A 22,765-nucleotide genomic window follows, 5' to 3' on the forward strand; every position below is an offset into this window, starting at 1 on the left:
TACTGCTTTTCACCTCCACCACAAGGGATAGTAGTGCGTGTCTGGAATCTGTAGGCCTTGTGGTGGAAGTCATTCTAGTCATGGACCCCACATCCCCATAGGGGAATAATAAAGTGAAAACAAACTGACTTTCCCTGGCATGTTTCTTTCCAGTATATAAAGCCTATTCCATGTCACCACCCAATTATGCAGAAGTCCTGCCGCACCATTTCCTTTGTAGCTGCCCCTGGACTGCGCACGCTAGGAATATCCCCTGCCCAGCCCCTACACGTGTGCACACGCATGTACACATGTGTCTTCATGTAACCAGCACGGTGCCCCATACTCCAGCTGCTGCGCAGCGGCCTAGTCAGGCTAGGGGGACACCAGTAAAATCTCCATGCAGTCTCCTTCATTATGAGTTCACTGTGGGTGAGTCCCAGATTATGAGGCTCCTCCACAGTAAAAGCTCAAGAATTAGGTGCTCAAAAAGCGAAAAATCTGGGCGGCCCGTAGTGTCAGAACCACCTTCTGACAGCATGTAAAACCCCTGTTTTTTAACATTGTGCTTCAAATGCCAGATTAACCCATTTTAAGTCATGCTTGGTGAAGGTTGTAGTGGCTCTCTACACCCCACCACTTTGAGATTCAATAGATCCTTCCCTTTGCCTACAATCTGAGGTCCGGAATATGAGTTAGGGTTGGGTGTTTAGCACACCCATCAAATATAGTTCCCTGGGTTGAAGTATTCACTGATTGTGAGAAATATCTTCCAGGCTGAGATTTCAACTTGGATATGAAGAATTACATACAGAATTGTTTTTTTTTAACACCAAATTCCACGTATAACTTTTTGGGGGCCTTCTCACATTCCCGAGCCCTTCACCTGCTCAATAAACTTCAGTTGGTTTGACCTGCTGAAATCTGCGGTGGGGGTATATTTACCCAGGGCCACACGTCTTTCTTCCTCTTTGGCATTTTCCTCGTAAGGTGCAGGGTAGGGATCTGGTTTTAAAGCTGAAGCATGAAAGCCCTCTATTAGTAACCTGTTACTGAATCGCAAAATGGACTTTTTATATAATGAAAAGCAAACTCTGAAGCGGAGCATTTGGGATTACAAACAGCCTTTGTACGTCTGGTCCTTAACCTCGACTTGCAATCATTCCCTCAGTAGGTTGCTTCAGTGCAAATTTTTAGTTTAAATGTGCCAACAGTTGGCACTGGTTTCTGAACTGATTCTCAGTTCCAGTCCAATTTATAATAGAGAAAAAAATTACAAACTTCCAAACAAGCCACATTTCATTAAAAAATGCCTAAAAGTGCCAGAGAATTGGGCTGAGATTAAGGAAAGCCAGAGAGTGAGGCTGGAGAAGGTGAGGCAGGCACTGAAACAGAGCAGGAGGAAAGAGAAAGTCACAGAGGGCAAGAGGAAATCAGCGCTCTCCGCATCACCGTACTGAAATGCCGTGTCGCGTCATTTGTATAGCTCCTTTGTGCCTTCTCAGCATGGCAGTGTGCTAGCCAGTGCGAGGTCCTCGGAGGTAGAGGAGAGGCGTAGCAAAGCGCGAGCAGAGATCTCCGTGTGATTTGGCTGGAGGCAGTGCCGTGCCCTCTACTGCTGTGTTAAAATTCCGAGGCAATTTTGTGTTGAACACTGATTTTTTTCTTGTCTGTTTCAAAAAACACATATATTGCTGACTAAGTTTTAATGAGTAACTCATCAGTCTACCTGAAGTTGGCATATATGTTTTAATCAGATTCCGTAACATCATTATGTCCTGCTCTTTTAAGGAATGTTGCAGCGCTAAAAGCATGTTTTTATAAATACATGGATCCGAGCACACAACAACCATGTGTGCGCAGATATTCTTGTTCTGTTCGTTTTACAGCGAAAAAAAAAGAATTTGCAAATGGCAACTCTGAGCATTTATCTCATTAGATGAGCGTTACTACTTGCGCCTACTCGTGCTAAAGTGTCACTCCTAAAGCATATGAATGTCACACGCAAACACACCCGAAACATGGAAATGTCACAAGTGAGCAGGCTCCAAGAAAATGGAAAGCTCTGGAAAGAGGGGAAATGGAAGTGAGCTATAGTGGGGGAAGAGGAGATGGAGATAGTGAGAGGGGAGAGATAAGTCAGCCAGGGTGAGTGAAGGAGCGAAGAAGAGAGTGAGAGAAGTCAGAGAAAGGAAGGGAAGCCACCGAGAGAGCAGGGGACAGGGTGGAAGCAGAGACTAGGAACGGGGAAGCGGGAAGGACTTAGGTGAGAGAATGAGGAGAGAAGCCCGGAGGCAGCGCAGAAGAGTCGGGGTGGGGATAAGTTACAGGCAGGCACGGTAGAGGAGGAAGCGGGACTCTCGGGTGAGACAGACGCGACTCTGGGGGAAGGGGAAGCCAGGCAGAGCTGCCACTTTCAGTCTGAGTGTCTCTGTCGTGAAGAGGAAGGACGGGACTCAGAGTGCAGGAGAGACCGTGGGATCCGGGGAGAGACACCCGGGGCAGCGTACACAGTGGCCGGGGCATCGCGGACAGGCTGTCGGAGGTGCTACACAGATTGACAGCTCTAGCAGGGCAGAGACTGCGCCTGGAGCCGGACACGGGCTACGAGAGCCGGCAAGAGACTCCTGGGCAGAGGGAGAGCCTGGAAACGCCGCACACCTGAAGAGGCGGGGACGGTGAGGCTCGGGGTGCTCGGGAGAGACATTTACACCTCAGCGAGGAGCGCGAGGAGGTGCCCGAAGAGAGACCACCAACAAAGGAGACCGAAAGGTAAGTGACACCGGGACCTCGATGAGGAGTGACACCCAATGGACGCAAGGGGAATAACTCGGAAGCCTGAGGGTGAAATGGAGCCCCAGGCTCTGGGTTGTGCAACCCCTGCATTACATAGTAAGGGTCTTTCATTTTTCTGACGACTGCATTCTGGGAACTGTAGTTTCGCTTCTTCACAATGGAAACAAGCTGACTAACGCACTAGGAAATAATGTTTTGTGGGGAAAAGACTGACATGAACTGCGGCAGCCTTGGTGACAGGAAGTAAGTGACAGCCTGTGTGGGTGAGTGGCGCCAGGGCCCGAGAGGGAGCAGCAGCTAAGCGTAAAGGGTGCGGGGTAAGTCAACCGTAAGGAGATGAGACGTGTCAGAGGTCAGAATAAATAACCATTAGAAAAAATAGACGAGTGATCCTTCGCCCGAAAGGTTAGTGCCACGCAGGCCCATGGGAGTCGGTGACCCTGGACTCCAGGGAGCAGTGACACTGGAGCCCAAAGGTGCGAGCGACCCCCGGACCCCTCAGATGAGTAGAAACCAGAGCCCAGGTGGTGAGGCGCGGAGCACACGGATAGGAGGGGCGACAGTGCAGCGGGCTGAGGCGTCTGTGCGCCCCGAGGGGTGAGGGACAAGGCGGCTGGAGGGCTGGATGACACCGGGCTCGAAGAGGCGGCAGTAAAATCCAGTGTTTGAGTGATAGTGGGGTCAGGTCGGTGGGACAGCGCCGGAGGGCGGGGGTGAGTGACACCATGACCCAGAGTGGCACCGAGGCCCGATGAGTGAGCGACTAAACGGTTGGCAGCAGACGAGTCAGAGGAGTGAGAACAAATGAGGGTGGGGTGACAGCAGCAGAGCCAGAGGGGTGAGTGAGACTGAGGGCAGGGGTGACAGCAGCAGAGCCAGAGGGGTGAGTGAGACTGAGGGCAGGGGTGACAGCAGCAGAGCCAGAGGGGTGAGTGATACTGAGGGCAGGGGTGACAGCAGCAGAGCCAGAGGGGTGAGTGACACTGAGGACAGAAGTGACAGCAGCAGAGCCAGAGGAGTGAGTGATACTGAGGACAGAAGTGACAGCAGCAGAGTCAGAGGGGTGAGTGATACTGAGGACAGAAGTGACAGCAGCAGAGCCAGAGGGGTGAGTATTACTGAGGGCAGGGGTGACAGCAGCAGAGCCAGAGGAGTGAGTGATACTGAGGGCAGGGGTGACAGCAGCAGAGCCAGAGGGGTGAGTGAGACTGAGGGCAGGGGTGACAGCAGCAGAGCCAGAGGAGTGAGTGATACTGAGGGCAGGGGTGACAGCAGCAGAGCCAGAGGGGTGAGTGATACTGAGGGCAGGGGTGACAGCAGCAGAGCCAGAGGGGTGAATAGAGACTGAGGGCAGGGGTGACAGCAGCAGAGCCAGAGGGGTGAGTGTTACTGAGGGCAGGGGTGACAGCAGCAGAGCCAGAGGAGTGAGTGATACTGAGGGCAGGGGTGACAGCAGCAGAGCCAGAGGGGTGAGTGAGACTGAGGGCAGGGGTGACAGCAGCAGAGCCAGAGGGGTGAGTGACACTGAGGACAGAAGTGACACCAGCAGAGTCAGAGGGGTGAGTGATACTGAGGACAGAAGTGACAGCAGCAGAGTCAGAGGGGTGAGTGATACTGAGGACAGAAGTGACAGCAGCAGAGCCAGAGGGGTGAGTATTACTGAGGGCAGGGGTGACAGCAGCAGAGTCAGAGGGGTGAGTGATACTGAGGACAGAAGTGACAGCAGCAGAGCCAGAGGAGTGAGTGACACTGAGGACAGAAGTGACACCAGCAGAGCCAGAGGGGTGAGTGACACTGAGGACAGAAGTGACAGCAGCAGAGCCAGAGGGGTGAGTGATACTGAGGGCAGGGGTGACAGCAGCAGAGTCAGAGGGGTGAGTGAAACTGAGGACAGAAGTGACAGCAGCAGAGCCAGAGGAGTGAGTGACTCTGAGGACAGAAGTGACACCAGCAGAGCCAGAGGGGTGAGTGATACTGAGGGCAGGGGTGACAGCAGCAGACCCAGAGGGGTGAGTGTTACTGAGGGCAGGGGTGACAGCAGCAGAGCCAGAGGAGTGAGTGATACTGAGGGCAGGGGTGACAGCAGCAGAGCCAGAGGAGTGAGTGATACTGAGGGCAGGGGTGACAGCAGCAGAGCCAGAGGGGTGAGTGACACTGAGGACAGAAGTGACAGCAGCAGAGCCAGAGGAGTGAGTGACACTGAGGACAGAAGTGACACCAGCAGAGCCAGAGGGGTGAGTGATACTGAGGGCAGGGGTGACAGCAGCAGACCCAGAGGGGTGAGTGTTACTGAGGGCAGGGGTGACAGCAGCAGAGCCAGAGGAGTGAGTGATACTGAGGGCAGGGGTGACAGCAGCAGAGCCAGAGGGGTGAGTGATACTGAGGGCAGGGGTGACAGCAGCAGAGCCAGAGGGGTGAGTGAAACTGAGGACAGAAGTGACAGCAGCAGAGCCAGAGGAGTGAGTGACACTGAGGACAGAAGTGACACCAGCAGAGCCAGAGGGGTGAGTGATACTGAGGGCAGGGGTGACAGCAGCAGACCCAGAGGGGTGAGTGTTACTGAGGGCAGGGGTGACAGCAGCAGAGCCAGAGGAGTGAGTGATACTGAGGGCAGGGGTGACAGCAGCAGAGCCAGAGGAGTGAGTGATACTGAGGGCAGGGGTGACAGCAGCAGAGCCAGAGGGGTGAGTGATACTGAGGGCAGAAGTGACAGCAGCAGAGCCAGAGGGGTGAGTGATACTGAGGGCAGGGGTGACAGCAGCAGAGCAAGAGGGGTGAGTGATACTGAGGGCAGGGGTGACAGCAGCAGAGCCAGAGGGGTGAGTGATACTGAGGACAGAAGTGACAACAGCAGAGCCAGAGGGATGAGTGATACTGAGGGCAGAAGTGACACCAGCAGAGCCAGAGGGGTGAGTGACACTGAGGACAGAAGTGACAGCAGCAGAGCCAGAGGGGTGAGTGATACTGAGGGCAGAAGTGACAGCAGCAGAGTCAGAGGGGTGAGTGATACTGAGGGCAGAAGTGACAGCAGCAGAGCCAGAGGGGTGAGTATTACTGAGGGCAGGGGTGACAGCAGCAGAGTCAGAGGGGTGAGTGATACTGAGGACAGAAGTGACAGCAGCAGAGCCAGAGGAGTGAGTGACACTGAGGACAGAAGTGACACCAGCAGAGCCAGAGGGATGAGTGACACTGAGGACAGAAGTGACAGCAGCAGAGCCAGAGGGGTGAGTGATACTGAGGGCAGGGGTGACAGCAGCAGAGTCAGAGGGGTGAGTGAAACTGAGGACAGAAGTGACAGCAGCAGAGCCAGAGGAGTGAGTGACACTGAGGACAGAAGTGACACCAGCAGAGCCAGAGGGGTGAGTGATACTGAGGGCAGGGGTGACAGCAGCAGAGCCAGAGGAGTGAGTGATACTGAGGGCAGGGGTGACAGCAGCAGAGCCAGAGGGGTGAGTGATACTGAGGGCAGAAGTGACAGCAGCAGAGCCAGAGGGGTGAGTGATACTGAGGGCAGGGGTGACAGCAGCAGAGCCAGAGGGGTGAGTGATACTGAGGGCAGGGGTGACAGCAGCAGAGCCAGAGGGGTGAGTGATACTGAGGGCAGGGGTGACAGCAGCAGACCCAGAGGGGTGAGTGTTACTGAGGGCAGGGGTGACAGCAGCAGAGCCAGAGGAGTGAGTGATACTGAGGGCAGGGGTGACAGCAGCAGAGCCAGAGGGGTGAGTGATACTGAGGGCAGAAGTGACAGCAGCAGAGCCAGAGGGGTGAGTGATACTGAGGGCAGGGGTGACAGCAGCAGAGCCAGAGGGGTGAGTGATACTGAGGGCAGGGGTGACAGCAGCAGAGCCAGAGGGGTGAGTGATACTGAGGACAGAAGTGACAACAGCAGAGCCAGAGGGATGAGTGATACTGAGGGCAGAAGTGACACCAGCAGAGCCAGAGGGGTGAGTGACACTGAGGACAGAAGTGACAGCAGCAGAGCCAGAGGGGTGAGTGACACTGAGGACAGAAGTGACAGCAGCAGAGCCAGAGGGGTGAGTGATACTGAGGGCAGAAGTGACAGCAGCGGAGCCAGAGGGGTGAGTGATACTGAGGACAGAAGTGACAGCAGCAGAGCCAGAGGGGTGAGTGATACTGAGGGCAGGGGTGACAGCAGCAGACCCAGAGGGGTGAGTGATACTGAGAGCAGGGGTGACAGCAGCAGAGCCAGAGGGGCGAGTGATACTGAGGGTAGAAGTGATAGCAGCAGACCCAGAGGGGTGAGTGATAATGAGGGCAGGGGTGACAGCAGCAGAGTCAGAGGGGTGAGTGATACTGAAGGCAGGGGTGACAGCAGCAGAGCCAGAGGGGTGAGTGATACTGAGGACAGAAGTGACAGCAGCAGACCCAGAGGGGTGAGTGATACTGAGGGTAGGGGTGACAGCAGCAGAGCCAGAGGGGTGAGTGATACTGAGGGCAGGGGTGACAGCAGCAGAGCCAGAGGGGTGAGTGATACTGAGGGCAGAAGTGACAGCAGCAGAGCCAGAGGGGTGTGTGATACTGAGGACAGAAGTGACAGCAGCAGAGTCAGGGGGATGAGTGACACTGAGGACAGAAGTGACAGCAGCAGAGCCAGAGGGGTGAGTGATACTGAGGACAGAAGTGACAGCAGCAGAGCCAGAGGGGTGAGTGACACTGAGGGCAGAAGTGACAGCAGCAGAGCCAGAGGGGTGAGTGACACTGAGGACAGAAGTGACAGCAGCGGAGCCAGAGGGGTGAGTGACACTGAGGACAGAAGTGACAGAAGCAGAGCCAGAGGGGTAAGTGATACTGAGGGCAGGGGTGACAGCAGCAGAGCCAGAGGGGTGAGTGATACTGAGGGCAGGGGTGACAGCAGCAGAGCCAGAGGGGTGAGTGATACTGAGGAGAGAAGTGACAACAGCAGAGCCAGAGGGATGAGTGATAGTGAGGGCAAAAGTGAAAGCAGCAGAGCCAGAGGGGTGAGTGATACTGAGGGCAGGGGTGACAGCAGCAGAGTCAGAGGGGTGAGTGATACTGAGGACAGAAGTGACAGCAGCAGAGCCAGAGGAGTGAGTGACACTGAGGACAGAAGTGACACCAGCAGAGCCAGAGGGGTGAGTGACACTGAGGACAGAAGTGACAGCAGCAGAGCCAGAGGGGTGAGTGATACTGAGGGCAGAAGTGACAGCAGCAGAGCCAGAGGGGTGAGTGATACTGAGGACAGAAGTGAAAGCAGCAGAGCCAGAGGGGTGAGTGATACTGAGGGCAGAAGTGACAGCAGCAGAGCCAGAGGGGTGAGTGATACTGAGGGCAGGGATGACAACAGCAGAGTCAGAGGGGTGAGTGATACTAAGGGCAGGGGTCACAGAAGCAGAGCCAGAGGGGTGAGTGATACTGAGGACAGAAGTGACAGCAGCAGAGCCAAAGGGGTGAGTGATAGTGAGTGCAAAAGTGACAGCAGCAGAGCCAGAGGGGTGAGTGATACTGAGGGCAGTAGTGACAGCAGCAGAGCCAGAGGGGTGAGTGATACTGAGGGCAGGGGTGACAGCAGCAGAGTCAGAGGGGTGAGTGATACTGAGGACAGAAGTGACAGCAGCAGAGCCAGAGGAGTGAGTGATACTGAGGGTAGAAGTGACAGCAGCAGAGCCAGAGGGGTGAGTGATACTGAGGGCAGGGGTGACAGCAGCAGAGTCAGAGGGGTGAGTGATACTGAGGACAGAAGTGACAGCAGCAGAGCCAGAGGAGTGAGTGATACTGAGGGTAGAAGTGAAAGCAGCAGAGCCAGAGGGGTGAGTGACACTGAGGACAGAAGTGACAGCAGCGGAGCCAGAGGGGTGAGTGACACTGAGGACAGAAGTGACAGAAGCAGAGCCAGAGGGGTAAGTGATACTGAGGGCAGGGGTGACAGCAGCAGAGCCAGAGGGGTGAGTGATACTGAGGGCAGGGGTGACAGCAGCAGAGCCAGAGGGGTGAGTGATACTGAGGAGAGAAGTGACAACAGCAGAGCCAGAGGGATGAGTGATAGTGAGGGCAAAAGTGAAAGCAGCAGAGCCAGAGGGGTGAGTGATACTGAGGGCAGGGGTGACAGCAGCAGAGTCAGAGGGGTGAGTGATACTGAGGACAGAAGTGACAGCAGCAGAGCCAGAGGAGTGAGTGACACTGAGGACAGAAGTGACACCAGCAGAGCCAGAGGGGTGAGTGACACTGAGGACAGAAGTGACAGCAGCAGAGCCAGAGGGGTGAGTGATACTGAGGGCAGAAGTGACAGCAGCAGAGCCAGAGGGGTGAGTGATACTGAGGACAGAAGTGAAAGCAGCAGAGCCAGAGGGGTGAGTGATACTGAGGGCAGAAGTGACAGCAGCAGAGCCAGAGGGGTGAGTGATACTGAGGGCAGGGATGACAACAGCAGAGTCAGAGGGGTGAGTGATACTAAGGGCAGGGGTCACAGAAGCAGAGCCAGAGGGGTGAGTGATACTGAGGACAGAAGTGACAGCAGCAGAGCCAAAGGGGTGAGTGATAGTGAGTGCAAAAGTGACAGCAGCAGAGCCAGAGGGGTGAGTGATACTGAGGGCAGTAGTGACAGCAGCAGAGCCAGAGGGGTGAGTGATACTGAGGGCAGGGGTGACAGCAGCAGAGTCAGAGGGGTGAGTGATACTGAGGACAGAAGTGACAGCAGCAGAGCCAGAGGAGTGAGTGATACTGAGGGTAGAAGTGACAGCAGCAGAGCCAGAGGGGTGAGTGATACTGAGGGCAGGGGTGACAGCAGCAGAGTCAGAGGGGTGAGTGATACTGAGGACAGAAGTGACAGCAGCAGAGCCAGAGGAGTGAGTGATACTGAGGGTAGAAGTGAAAGCAGCAGAGCCAGAGGGGTGAGTGATACTGAGGGCAGAAGTGACAGCAGCAGAGCCAGAGGGGTGAGTGATACTGAGGGCAGGGATGACAACAGCAGAGTCAGAGGGGTGAGTGATACTAAGGGCAGGGGTGACAGCAGCAGAGCCAGAGGGGTGAGTGATACTGAGGACAGAAGTGACAGCAGCAGAGCCAAAGGGGTGAGTGATAGTGAGTGCAAAAGTGACAGCAGCAGAGCCAGAGGGGTGAGTGATACTGAGGGCAGTAGTGACAGCAGCAGAGCCAGAGGGGTGAGTGATACTGAGGGCAGGGGTGACAGCAGCAGAGTCAGAGGGGTGAGTGATACTGAGGACAGAAGTGACAGCAGCAGAGCCAGAGGAGTGAGTGATACTGAGGGTAGAATTGACAGCAGCAGAGCCAGAAGGGTGAGTGATACTGAGGGCGGGGATGACAACAGCAGAGTCAGAGGGGTGAGTGATACTAAGGGCAGGGGTCACAGAAGCAGAGCCAGAGGGGTGATTGATACTGAGGGCAGGGGTCACAGCAGCAGAGCCAGAGGGGTGAGTGATACTGAGGGCGGGGATGACAACAGCAGAGCCAGAGGGGTGAGTGATACTGAGGACAGAAGTGACAGCAGCAGAGCCAAAGGGGTGAGTGATAGTGAGTGCAAAAGTGACAGCAGCAGAGCCAGAGGGGTGAGTGATACTGAGGGCAGTAGTGTCAGCAGCAGAGACAGAGGGGTGAGTGATAGTGAGGGTGGGGTGACAGCAGCAGATTGATGGGCTCTGAAACCCACAATATCTCAGCTCTTGTTTCAGTATTGAATGTTGGCAAAATGAATTTTGTGAGAGATGCACATTGCTCAACTTGCCTATATTGTGGTGGGGGTTGGGGAATTAAGAGGAAGTTAAAAGACAAACCTTAATCGAGCGATGAGAGCAAGGGGCATCTAGTATTACAGAGACTCACAGGCATTACACTGTACATCCCCTGCTCAAAACATCTACGCATCTTTTGCGTTTCTCAGTTGAAGCCCAGGGCTGCTTATCAGATCCGGTCTCTTCTTTTACTCCTGCGTCAGCATCAAGCCAGGTCTGTGGGCAGGAGGAGATATGGCGAGTGTGATATATATGGTGTAGTCATAGCAGGGCAGGGCCCACTGGTAGAGAGAGAACAAGCATTGACAATGCCAATAGGTCTGGCTTCTGAATAACAGTTTCCTTTCTGTCATTGATGAGTTTGGGCACCCAGAAGTCATTAGACATGCACTCTGTCACTGATCTATGCACTTATGCAATCAATCAATCAATCAATCTATTTGTAGAGCGCACTATTTACCCATGAGGGTCTCAAGGCGCTGAGGGGGGGGTGGGGGGGTGAAAGGTTCGCTACTGTTCGAAGAGCCAGGTCTTGAGGAGTCTTCTGAAGGCGAGTAGGTCTTCGGTCTGCCGTAGGTGGGTAGAAAGGGTGTTCCAGGCCTTGGCGGCGAGGTAGGAGAAGGATCTGCCGCCTGAGGTGGTTCGTTGGATGCGGGGGACGGCGGCGAGGGCAAGGCTGGTGGAGCGGAGCTGACGGCGAGGGGTGTGGAAGCTGAGTCTGCTGTTCAGGTAGTCTGGTCCGGCGCTGTGGAGTGCTTTGTGTGCGTTGGTGAGGAGTTTGAAGGTCATCCTCTTGTCGACGGGAAGCCAGTGTAGGTTTCTCAGGTGGTGGGTGATGTGGCGGTGGCGGGGGACGTTGATGATCAGTTGGGCGGAGGCATTTTGGATGCGCTGTAGTCGTCGTAGGTGTTTGGCTGGGATTCCGGCATAGAGCGCGTTGCCATAGTCCAGCCTGCTGCTGACGTGGGCCTGTGTCACTGTTCTTCTTGTTTCGGTCGGCATTCACTTGTAGATCCTGCAGAGCATGCGGAGGGTGTTGTAGCAGCAGGAGGAGACGGTGTTGTTGTCCTGTTTGGACATGGAGAGGGAGGAGTCGAGGATGAATCCAAGATTGCGTGCGTGGTCGGTGGGTGTCGGTGCTGTCCCCAGAGTGGTTGGCCAGCAGGAATCGTCCCAGGCTTGGGGGTTGGGTCCGAGGATGAGGACCTCAGTCTTGTCCGAGTTCAGTTTCAGACGGCTGCTCCTCATCCAGTCGGCGATGGCCTTCATTCCGTCGTGGATGTTGGTTTTGGCGGTGCGTGGGTTCTTGGTGAGGGAGAGGATGAGCTGAGTGTCGTCAGCATAGGAGATGACGTTGAAGTTGTGGTGGCGGGCCACTTGTGCGAGGGGGGCCATGTAAATGTTGAACAGCGTCAGGCTGAGGGAGGAGCCCTGGGGGACGCCGCAGATGATGTCGGTGGCTACGGATTGGAAAGGTGGGAGGCGGACGCTCCGGGATCTGTCGGAGAGGAAGAATGTGGTCCAGTCGAGGGCCTTCTCGTGGATACTGGCTTCTTGGAGGCGTGTTTTAGTGTGCAATGGCAGACCGTGTCGAAGGCGGCTGAGAGGTCCAGGAGGAGGAGGGCAGATGTTTCGCCGTTGTCTAATTGGCGCCTGATGTCGTCTGTGGCGGCGATGAGGGCTGTCTCGGTGCTGTGGTTTCGTCTGAAACCAGATTGGGACAGGTCCAGGATGTTGTTGTCTTCGAGGTGGCGGGTCAGTTGCATGTTGACAATTTTCTCGATGACCTTCGCCGGGAACGGGACAAGGGAGATGGGCTGGAAGTTCTTGAGGTCCTTGGGGTCCGCCATGGGCTTTTTGAGGAGGGCGTTGATTTCGGCGTGCTTCCAGCTTTCCGGGAATGTCGCTGTTTCGAAGGAGATGTTGATGATCTTCCGTAGTTGGGGTGCGATGGCTGCGTCTGTCTTGTTAAATATGTGGTGTGGGCACGGGTCTGTCGGTGATCCTGAGTGGATGGAGTTCATGACCTTGCGTGTCTCGACGTCGCTGACGTTGAACCAGGAGGTCAGGTGGTTGGTGCTGTTGGTGTTGGGGAGAGGGGTGGAGTCTGGCGTGGTCGGGTCGGCCGTGGTGTTGAAGCTTTCGTGGATGTCGGCGATCTTGCGGTGGAAGAAGATGGCCAGTGAGTCGCACAGTTCCTGTGAGGGCGGGATGTCGTTGGTGTTGGCGCTGAGGTTGGAGAGTTATTTTATAATGCAGAAGAGCTCTTTGCTGTCGTGTGCGTTGTTATCCAGGCGGTCTTTGAAGGAGGATCTCTAGGCTGATCTGATGAGGTGGTGGTGTCTACGGGTGGCGTCCTGTGGCGTGGTTGTCCGGTGTGCGTTCGTGGAGCCATTTCTTCTCCAGTTTCCGGCGTGCACGCTTGGAGGCCAGGAGCTCGTCTGTGAACCAGGTGACTCTCTTGCTGGCGTGGTTGTTGGAGGGTTTCTTCAGTGGGGCGAGGGTGTTGGCACAGTCGTTGATCCACTGTCTGAGGTTGCGGGCTGGGGCGTCTGGGTTGATGGGATTAGTGGGTGGGTTCTTGGAGAGTGTGGTGATCAGCTGATCTTCGGTGACTTTGCTCCAGCAGTGGTGAGACAGCTGTTGGGTGCGATGGTGCGTGGTTGTTTTTTGAAGGTGAAGTGAATGCAGCGGTGGTCGGTCCAGTGGGGTTCGGTTGTGTGGTCAAAGGTGACGTGGGTGCTTGTGTAGAAGATGGCGTCCAGCGTGTGGCCGGCGGCGTGGGTGGGCGCGGTGATGAGTTGTCCGAGGCTGAGGTTGGTGAGGTTGCTGATCAGCGTGGAGGAGTTGGCATCGTTGTTGTTCTCGAGGTGGAAGTTCAGGTCCCGAGGTGCATGTAGTCCGTGGAGGCGAGTGCGTGGGTGCTGGCGAGGTCGGCGATGGAGTCCCTGAAGCAGGCCCAGGGTCCGGGGGGTCTGTAGATGAGAGTTCCTCTGAGGGTGGTGTTGGGGTCGGTGTGGATCCGGAAGTGCAGGTGTTCAGCGGTGTTGAGGGAGTCGTCTGCGAGGGTGGTGACCTTGAGGGTGGACTTGTGTACGATGGCTATTCCTCCTCCGATGCCGTTGGGGCGATCCCTGCGGGTGATCTTGTATCCGTCTGGGATGGCTATGGCGATGTCTGGTGCAGAGGAGTCGTTCCGCCACGTCTCGGTCAGGAAGGCTACGTCCGGGCCTGTGGTGTCGAGCAGGTCCCAGAGCTCGATGGCGTGATTGCGTGCAGAGCTGGTGTTGAGGAGTATGCAGCAGAGGTGGTTGGGTCTGGTTCTTGGTGGTTTGATGGTTCTGTCGCAGGTGAATCTGCAGCGGCGGCAGGAGAAGGGTCCGTGGGTGTGTTTCGGGGTGGCCTGGTTGCAGCCTTGGTCCCGGCCGGTGTTGAGAGCGTGGAGGGAGTCGGCGTCGTAGCTGAGTCTGGGTCGGGTGCGGTGGGGGGGCAGGGGCCAGGGGTTCTGGCGATGGACGCGGTCCAGGTGCGGATGGGCGCAGACGGGCTTGCCTTAGGTGTGCAGCAGCGCGCCAGCGGCGCCCCCGCTGAGCGCCGCCGCTACCCGGCCGTGTAGTGGCTTCCATATGAGGGGATGTGGGAGGGAGGAGCAGCTGGGAGGCGGAAGCGGGGTGGCGAATGGGATTGCAGGTGGGCGAGGCCGAATGGAACGCAGCAGCGGGAAAAACGGGCGGGGGCTGCGGGAGAACTGGGCACAGGAAGGAAAAACAAGTTTAGGCAAGAAAACAAGTACAGGCACAGAGGAATAAAAACAAGTCTGGGCAAGAGAGCAAGTTAGGCACAGGGGAATAAAAACAAGTCTGGGCAAGAAAGCAAGTACAGGCACAGGGGAATAAAAACAAGTCTGGGCAAGAAAGTAAGTACAGGCACAGGGGAATAAAAACAAGTCTGGGCAAGAAACCAAGTACAGGCACAGGGGAATAAAAACAAGCCTGGGCAAGAAAGCAAGTACAGGCACAGGGGAATAAAAACAAGTCTGGGCAAGAAAGCAAGTTAGGCACAGGGGAAAAATACAAGATTAGGCAAAAACAATGCAAGCAGAGCCGTGCAGCAGCGTGGGGAGCGACCTGCCTGCGAATGTACCATTCATTCACCCACTGATGTATTCTTGTGTTCACCTTCTGACACAACCACAATAAAACACACAGAAACTCAGCAACATATACAACATAAAGTAAAAGAAAACAAGCCACTACATTGCAGAAGTTGCAAATACTGAATGCTTTCCTAATGTCCTGACTAGATTACTGTAATTCTATCTGGAACTTCCTCTATTTGAAATTCAGAAATTGCAATTAATCCAGAATTATACTTTCAGAATCCTATTTAGGTTTAAAGCTCGACATTGTTACTGAGGTCCTGTCGACCCGTTAATTGGCTTACTGCGAAGGAGAGAATTTTATGTAAATCAATGTGTTTGGTTTATAAAGTTCTCTAAAGCACAATCTGTTAGTAATTCTGAAGTTAGTTGCAAAGCTATCAATGGTAGAGCCTTTTTAGTGGCCGCAGCAAGATACCAATTATGTGTTACCCCTTCCAACACGATCTGAACGAACTCTTCTCAAATTTACTCAAATCACATAATTTGAAACGGTAATCTGACTATGGGAATAATTTTTTTCTTCATTCTTGACATGAGCATTATATTCATATGGTCTTTTTAGCACCAAAAAACCCTATTGTCACTGTATGTTGTGCTCTATCAATTCCTAAATACACATACAAAAGGAAACATGCTGACATCTGAACGTTACAGACATATGATTACAATAGCAAAGCTAAACATATACAAAACCTATAATTGTTTAAAGCTCCAGCATTACCGCCAGGTTTAGAACAGTGTTGGCCATTTTGGAATGGTAAAACAACAAAACACCGTGGAGAACAGAATTCCGTAATAGTCGCCTAGAGTAGAGGAAGTGGGCACTTGAGATGTTGTGCACTGTAAATGAACTGAGTGGCAAGCAAGCATCCCATTAGCACTGTGTGGGGGTATAGTATCCTCTTAAAAATAAATGACATCAAAAGAAGAGAAGCAAAGGCATTATTGAGGAACTATAAAAGGAGAACATTGAAAAACAAAGGACTGGCCAACCAGCCCTGACACTGAAGCGCACACATTTTCAAGTGGATGTTAACATGTGATCAGAAATTTCGGTCATCTGCAAGTAAAAAAGAGTCAATGACTGATGTGGTTTGAACCAATACCCCATGCAGTATGCTGTCATGGATGGAAGACGGAAATAAATGACACTGAGGAAGTTCAATGGTAGAAGAGAGCAGCACCAAAGGCCCTCTATGTTGATATATGCTCATTTTTATGGATATATATGTAATATTTAATGATTTTTGCTCAAATGCAAGCTCCTGGCTGACAGCTGAGGCTGTCAGGCCTTCTGAAGGGATTCTAGCCAGAATTATTACAATACAAATCCTCTAAAAGTGGTTTTTTCCAAATCGTCTTCACCTAGGGTTTCTCAAACCACAATCTTTCCCTAAAGGTGATTTATGAGATTTCAACAAAATATTCCACCCCTGTAAATAAGTACCTGGCAGTGACCCACCCCTTGGATAATATTCAGATTGCAATTCAGACCCTTCAAATTTGGAGTGAAATTTGCATACTTATTTGTTAGGTGGTGTGTTTTTCATGGGAATATTTAGTTGGAAGTTAGAAGCAGCACAGCTGTTGGATTTTTTGGGTTATAAGGCTCTGTTAGATTTTTGGGGTGATACGGCTCTTCAATTTTTGTCCCGTTGAAATTCATTGTAGCTAAAGTCTTATTTTAAGGGTACAGAAGGGTGCATATAGAAATTGTGTTAAAAGGTTTTAGTCTCAAACCATTTGTTGGTGGTGCTATGCTAATTTAAAGTTTTGTAGTGAGTTTTAGGTGTTTTCACCATATGGAAAATGATAATCCCCTGCCAGGATTTGATGAACTGTTTGAGAGAAAATGATTTTGAATTTACAGTAAGTGCTCTAGAAGCTAAACAAGGGTACAATTTCTCTAAATTTTCAAACGTCTTCCATAGCCATGTGAGGAAAAAGTACATACTGCTGAATAACACGTTATTCCAAAAGTAGCAGCAGTCTGTCTGATGTTACCCCGTTGTTCCACTGCAAATTGCACGCAGAGTTGAAAGGAACAACTAGAATGCTAATTTAGGTGGATCAGGGGCTGCAGAGTTCAAATGTCTTCCTACAGAGGAGGCAGCAGTATATGAACAAAATGAAGGATTTCATTTTGGTAATGAACTCATGGTAAATGCTCTAGAAGAGTAAAACAAACATTGGCAAACCAATAGCTCTCGCCTTTGAGACTGGGTAGAAGCATATGGGCAAGAGGGAACAGGGAAATAGAAGCTAACTAGAGAGACAGCTGGAAAAATCATGCACTCTTGCCAAGTACCTAAACAGAAAGAAAAAAGCAGCCCCAAAAAAGCAAGCATTGTAAGGGCACAGTAATGCATCCACGCTTCAGTTGAAGGACAAACATAAGAACATGAAGGAAAGCACACACAAACTAATGAATAGGAAGTAAGTCAATGAGAGTCATCATAAAGCCAACCAAAGGTCAGCAATGGTCAGGCATTAAGCCTACTGTAAGCTAACAATATTTTTGCAACAGACAGTGCCTGTCTTGTAGGCGGAATATAATAAGGGGACATTTCCTAAAAATTCTCAGACACCTTTCTCATCGAGGTTAAAAAACAGGCTGACAGCCTGAGTGAAGCATGTACTTCCAACACCATCAGCAACAACCTATCAGTTGATTTTCCTTTTTTCTTCAAAATTTTTATTGTTTTCACAAAGGGTTCAGGTCTAACATAATAAGTTCAAGTGGTACAAATATCTGAAAGAGAAATATTCATACTTAACACATAAACGATCATAAATATCTATACAAATGCTCATCATATAGGAAAAAAAATGAAAAAAACCATCCTGATTCATTCAAAATACAATTTTTTCAGTGAGCGAATGGTTCTGGTTTTAGCTAATGCATGCTCTTTTTCGTAAATATCTTTCATAAGAGTCATCCACTGAAATAAAGTAGGAGGATTAGGCGAAATCCACTCTCTCGCTATACAAAGACGTGCCACAGCTAAAACTATAGAAAAAAAATTCTTAATAGCAAGATTATCGAATACCTTATACCCTAACATAAACTCTTTAGCAGTCAGTGATATATTACTTTCTAAACATTGGCCCAAATTTTGTGTAACTTTCCCCCAAAATTCTGACAACACAGGACAAGTATAAAACATATGAAGTATGTCAGCTGCCCTTTGGCTACAATTACGGCATCTAGTTTTATCCACCCCATCTCGGCATGGTCTCTGTGATATTTGTTGCCACTTACTAATTTTTTCAGGAGTATAATATAACATGCAAATAGTACGAAACTGTTGTGGTTTTAAAGTAGTAGAATGGATAGAGTTGTTTAATTATCCAAGGCCAGCTCAATTTCAGTAGTATCTCTAGCCATATCGTATGTCAGGCTCCACTTATCAGCTAGATAGTTAATGTCAGCACTCTTCAACTGGCATAATTGTTGATAAAATGTGCTGATTTTTGTTTTGAGAGCCAGATTAAAAAATATGTTATCGATACATGGGCGCGTGGAAATTGTAGCAATTGCCGATTTTAAAAATAATCTCTAATTTGTAAGTATTTAAAAAATGATTGTTACGGTAAATCATAAGAACCTTGCAAAGATACGAATGTAGAAAAACCATTCGCTATAAAGCTAAGGCACCCCTATTTATTTAAGGTTCAAGAGGAGGGGGATAAAGGAGCTACAAATAGAAACAATCTCTTGTCTAACCTATTTAATTTGATTCAGGCAACTGCTCTGCTAATCTTCATTAAGTGTACAGCACATATACAAGGACAAAAGTAAGAATGATTTTCATTTGAGTTTTATTTTATTTGTACAAAAACATATTTTATCTCTTTTTTGTTTTTATAATTCTATTTTTCATATGTAAAAAAATGTTCTTTTCAAATATAGGTCGGAACAATCAATTGTTGACATTATCATACAATGAACATTATTTTCTAAAATTCAGATAGGACATCACATTCTTTTATTTCCTTAACTATAGGAGTAAGAAGAAGTTAATAAACCCCACACAAAAAGAATATCATAATACAAATGAAGTCAAGTTCATACTCTCACATAACCTTTCTAACCAATCAATCTTCTCAGACATACTAGCTAACACACTGTACAGGAAAATTATTTTTCATAAAGAGAAAGAAAAGAAAACATAGGAGAAGCACATCTTAACTTGATCATAGCTTGATTTATTGAAAACACATTCCTATAAGGGGCATCAGTCCATCCTGTTAGTTTCCAAAGGCTTTCTTTTTTTGGCTGGTTTGCTTGTATTGAAATTTTCAGATGTGCAAGAACTGGCCTACATATGTCTCGGTGAAAAGATGGTTATATCACCTTCATTAGGGCCAAAAAGACAACAAAATCCAAAGAGACAAGTGGAGGGTCTAGATATATCTTTAGTGCCAAGATATATTTCAGAAACCGAAGTATAATATACTAAGTTCTGAAGGAGGGCTTCCTTTATTAGGTCTCGTAGAGAGACCTTTTGCAGCCAAACCACAAAGCTGACTTTTTACGATCCGGATTTTGACGAGTGCATGTGCTGTCGTGTACGAGCTTGCCGGAGCCTTCTGCCTGCCTCCTGCCTTGAAGGCAATCTGCTTCTCCACCCCCCTGGCAGCCAAACGCTCTTCAAAGGGTTTGCTCCACGCCCCCCGCCTGCACCACTCTCCATACTTCTCCTCCCACCTCCCACGGCCGTCCTTTCTGCCCGCCTCGCACACCACATCAAAGCGTCCAGATCACAGCCTGTCCAGCCTGTTCCGTCTCTCCCTACCCTTAACCCTTCACCCTGCCCCCACCACCTCTCGATATTGCTGCTTGTTTTAAACTTGTTTCTTCATTTCGCGGCCGTTTTTTTGCGGCCGTCAATGCTCGTTTTATGTCTCCCCACCCCGCTCCGAGATCGATTCACGGCACTTCCTATGTGATCAAAACAGTATCTCTCTGAGCTCAACAAAGTTAATGATTAGGTTTACAATTCACCCATCCGGTACAATGTCCAATAATATTTAGTGCAGAGATGATATCTTCCTTGCCAAGTAAAGTCTTTGATAAATGAAAATTTCAAAATTCCAATATTCAGTCTCCTTTATTGATTTTTCTTTACTCCAAATCACAGTTGTGTCCTTTAATAGATTTTCAGCCAACACGTGTTTCGTCTGATGCTAATCCTTGCATCAACAGACTTCCTCAGGGCTGAAACCCAAACACATTTACATTAATAATTGTACCAACTTATCGAGATATTATATTACCCATAACCAATTCCACCGAAAAAATAGTGTAAAGGAGCCAAACATGTCAGTTCAAAAAGGCTACCAAAATTAACCCATAGAACTCGAGAAAGGAAATTTATTCCAATGTAACAGGTGTATCAAACACCAGGTGCTCACAAAACAATACTAGGTAAAAGTAGTCCCAAACGCACCATTCCATTAATAAAAAGCAGAGTATCACCTCTATCACAATTAAGTCTTACCAAAAGTAATGGTTCAAAAAAGGTTTTTCTAATCAGTCGAAACCAGTTTAGAAGAGCCTAAAACAAAGGTATACTTTCAAAGTAAGTTTGTAATTGTATATAAAATGGAGCTGTTACAATATATAAACAAAGGTGCTTCTTGTTCACAGGGTTATGTGAATAACTCACCTATCGTATTATAGGTGTGTTCTTTCTAAGGGGTACATCAAATTCGATGCAGCAATGAGAAAGTCAGGATACACGAGTACGTGTACCTAAAAGGAACGAAATATTCATTAGGTATTTCACCATTGAGCATAATAACCATTTTAAAGCCGACAAAGATGTTAAACTAAAAGTGCCTTTCAAAGTTATATTCAGGCATGCCGAAGAATCGGTATCTACAATTGCACTAGAATGTGCACACCATTCATATTCGAGTCAGTACAAATAATAAGCTATAATCCTACATAGACCGATATCGGCACTACTGCTAATCTGCACGTACTGTCCTCGTTAAAGTCAGTACACGCCATGTCCTGCAATGGGATAAAGTAACCGCGTTCAAGACTCAGCCGGCGTTTTACCTGATCTGGTTGTCGCAGCGTCTCCTCTTCGGCTTCACGGCTTTCGCGTTCGCGTTCAGTTATGGCGCCATATTTAAATGTCACAGCGCGCACTACCAGCGAGTCGCGCCATGTTTGGCGTGGCACGAAGATATATAAATGCTAAATACGTCTTTATTGTAGTAAATTGCTGCATCATTTTTATTTTATAATTAAGTGGAATAATTGTATTATATTTATATAATATTAGAGGTTATTTTACAATCGAATCTCGCTACTTTTTTTGGGTAGTATTTACTACCTATAAGATGCTATATATGATCAAAAATAGAGTATAAACAAAATTATCATGCATACTCTTGTTCCTAGTCAATTATTAATACAAAAAGGGCCATATCACGTATTTTAGTCCTTTTTTTGTTTCTAGAGAACTCCCAGTGTGGGTTGTGTTTACCATTATTTATAATCTGTGTCTGTCTAAGTATTCCACGTTTCAATAAAGCTCATAATTAAATTGTTAAAAAGTAAGCTTCAGTTTGGTAAATATAAGGATAATTTCACTTGATAAAACATCAGCATAATAGCTCACTCGAACCTATGACTCCAAAAGTTATTGTCTAGCAAGAAACACCAGACCCACGCCAGTTATATAAATTCGGGGACCGGTAGGTATACCTTTGTCCTGGCTCCTACACTCTAATTTCAACATTCTCATAATGGAAGAAATAAGAAAGGAAACATACAGAAATTGTTATTTCACACAGGGTAAAGGGGAGAGTCCGTAAAGAGTGGAAAGGTAGAAAAAACCAGAATTGTGCACATCATAACAATTCTTCATTGTCAATATAAATCATTTCATAGGCAATACTAATCTTTTTCATTCAGAATTCATTGTTAGACAAATTAATAGAAAGTATCTCTGAATTATCCTATGCAAAGCTGTGTTATATATACACATTTCTAGTAGAATATAGTGTGACTCGTGGCGAATACATATTAATTATAACTTGTGAAGTTTTTCAAAAATTTGAATAAAGTCATCGATTTGCATTCATCGGTCAAGACAAAACAAAAATTTAAAATTCACATTTTTTATGCATATCTTAATCAGCAATGGGTAAATCCCAATCTGTTCAATCCCCTAAAAAATACTGTAGTTCAGAGTCTAAATTGAGGCCCTCCACAACTGCTCTGAGTTTCATAATCCATCTTGCCTCACTTCGTCGTAGTTTTAGCACTCTGTTTCCACCACGTGCATCCATTATAACATGTTCAATTCCATGATACTTGAATTGATGTCTGTCTTTTTCCTCATAATTCTGTACTATGTGGGAGGCAATCGGGTATCTAGTATCACCATTTTTTAAGGCACGAAAGTGTTCAATCATCCTATCTTTAAGTCTTCTTACAGTACTCCCCACATAAATCTTTTCACATGAACAGACAATTACATACACTACAAAAGTAGTATCACAGGTAATAACTGTCTTAATGGTATACTTGCCAGTGTCATTGTATTCAAAATCTTGTATCTTCTTGTATGCCCATCTGCATGAGCTACATTTACCACAGTAGTAAAATCCTGTTCGCTTGTCTGTTAACCAATTATCTCTAGGTATCATCTGTGGATAGCTAGGGCTAACTATATTGGCCATTGTCATACCCTTTCTAAATGTTAGCGATGGCTTCTCAGTTAGAAAGGCAGAAATATCTTTGTCATGCTTCAGGAGGTGCCAGTATTTGTCAACAATGGAGTAAAGTTTATGACTACCTAAGCCAAAATTAGTAATCAATCTAATCTTTGTAAGTTTACCGTCTTGATTATTGGTGGTTTTATGTTTCAAAGTATCTGTACGTTTCATTGCCTTTGCTTTACCCACTGCTTTTGTCACTATCTTCTTGTCGTAACCCCTGTTTGCAAATCTTTTAGACATATCTAGAAGATTGTATTCAAAATCAGAATCATGTGAACAATTTCTACGGGCTCTTAGCATCTCCCCGTATGGGATCGCATTAATTTGACTTTTGGGGTGGCAACTGTCAGCGTGTAAC

The 22,765-nt window shown here is 49.0% G+C and overlaps 1 protein-coding gene across 1 annotated transcript in view; it reads left to right on the forward strand.

Moving 5' to 3' along the window:
• The first annotated feature begins 2,320 nt into the window (after window positions 1-2,320).
• FES (FES proto-oncogene, tyrosine kinase) overlaps window positions 2,321-22,765 on the forward strand; it is a 481,567-nt gene continuing 461,122 nt past the window's right edge. Inside the window, exon 1 of the mRNA XM_086948863.1 lies at window positions 2,321-2,751. The gene's annotated coding sequence lies outside the window, so the exon portion shown is untranslated. The remainder of the gene's footprint in view (window positions 2,752-22,765) is intronic.

This window comes from Lissotriton vulgaris, unplaced genomic scaffold, assembly GCF_964263255.1.
Source record: "Lissotriton vulgaris unplaced genomic scaffold, aLisVul1.2 SCAFFOLD_1550, whole genome shotgun sequence".
In the NCBI taxonomy this organism is placed as follows: Eukaryota; Metazoa; Chordata; class Amphibia; order Caudata; family Salamandridae; genus Lissotriton; species Lissotriton vulgaris.